This window comes from Pinus tabuliformis, chromosome 7 (assembly GCF_031772625.1).
Source record: "Pinus tabuliformis cultivar Carrire ecotype Pingquan chromosome 7, CPIR1, whole genome shotgun sequence".
Taxonomy (NCBI): domain Eukaryota; kingdom Viridiplantae; phylum Streptophyta; class Pinopsida; order Pinales; family Pinaceae; genus Pinus; species Pinus tabuliformis.
In genome coordinates this window covers 1112155782-1112157421 of record NC_142293.1, presented here as the reverse complement: position 1 = coordinate 1112157421, position 1640 = coordinate 1112155782, and positions in this window count along the sequence as shown.

The following is a 1640-nucleotide window of genomic DNA, read 5'->3' as shown; positions in this document are numbered from 1 at the left end:
GTATTTACTCATGTCAATTAGCCAAGATTACGCTACATCTTCAGATTCTCCTTCAAAGAGTGATGGCTTTATCTTTTTGAATTCCCCTTGTAATTTTGATTTCTATCCTTTTGCCTTGAGTTGGTCGGAAACACTGTCCGAACGTCCTTCTTCATATTCCCTATGTATTTTAGCTGACTCATCATTATCTTCTCCTTGATGGGTCATCAGGGTTTTCTCTCTATCTTCAACACTCAAATCTGGTTCCTGTTGATTCTATTGATTAGATAGACTTCTAAGAATTATCTCTTGTTCTTGTTGTAATCATTCATTATATGTCCTTAGATTTTTCATCTCAGCATGTAACTATTGAACGTTTTCAAGTAGGGCAGCATTGGCTTTTCGAGATTCCTCTCCTAGTTGTATCCATATGTCAGCGTTGGCTTCCACATAAGTTTCCTCTGGTTGGTTCGATGGTCTAGGGCTCCTGTGCATTCTACTCTTTTGGTGCTGGTCTTTGTGTTCACATTCACATTTACTTAGTCATTTATTACATTATATATATACCCCAAAATGTCTCAGTGTGCAAACTTGAGATTTGATACTGTTTGTAACACCTACATCATTCAATCGAATTACAAAAAAAATAATATTTTTTTTACCTTGTGATTACCGATCTTACCGTGCATTACAATTTCCAAGGCTTACCTATAAGGGTGGCTCAATGTATAGATATTAATGTGACACATTGGTTTACATTTAATGAATCATGGGAAAATCCAACGGAATCGATATACATAAGTCATTGTTGTACATTAATTAATTTAATAGAGTTATTGATAGCAGCACTATGCTATGTGATGTACTCGCATTGTTAATTCTCTACTTGAAATCTCCAAAAGGCTCTAGTGGCATGGACAATTGTCTAATCTGCCCCCTCCAATCTAGGGTTGGCAATTGAATGACTCTAAGCAGCTAAGGTTTAACCTTGTAACTATCCCTCCGGCATCTGGTCATTAGTAGAGTCATTTGGGCGATGCCGTGTTTGGGTTCCTCTGCTCTGCAACTGAGCTAGTCATCCACTACACTAAGAGGATCTATGCTTGTTCCTTTCTCGTTCTGATGGGGTTATGTGCTCTCCTCCATTCAAGAGGTACTCCATCGCATCCAATTCCTCATTTCTCTTGTATTTTTTGCTTCTTGCTATCGATTTCACGTCAAGATTATTTAGGTTTGGGTTTGATTATTCACTCAACTCTACAAGGAGATTCCGCCAACTTACCCATCCTGTGGAAGGCAACTTGGGAAACTCTCAATCTCGAAAAGGTGAGTAACATAAGCCTCAATGGAATTTTTTTATGGTCTGCTTTCTTGTATTAGTTTTGTCACCGATATATATTTTCTGGGTTTGCTTGGCATAGGCATACTACCCTCTTTCGCAATTTCCCTATCTCAAGTATTCTCTAATAGCATCTTCAATGATTTGAACTTTAAGCTTGATGAAGAGAATTTTATGTTTTCTAATTTGTTTTCTCATCCCGTTTTTGTGTTTTGGGCAAGTATTAATCCATGTCGGGTTCACATATTTCGTGGCCATGGTGACTTCCATTTCATCCTTAACACTTATGGGCCTATGTCTTTGTTTACATGTTGGCTGTCAT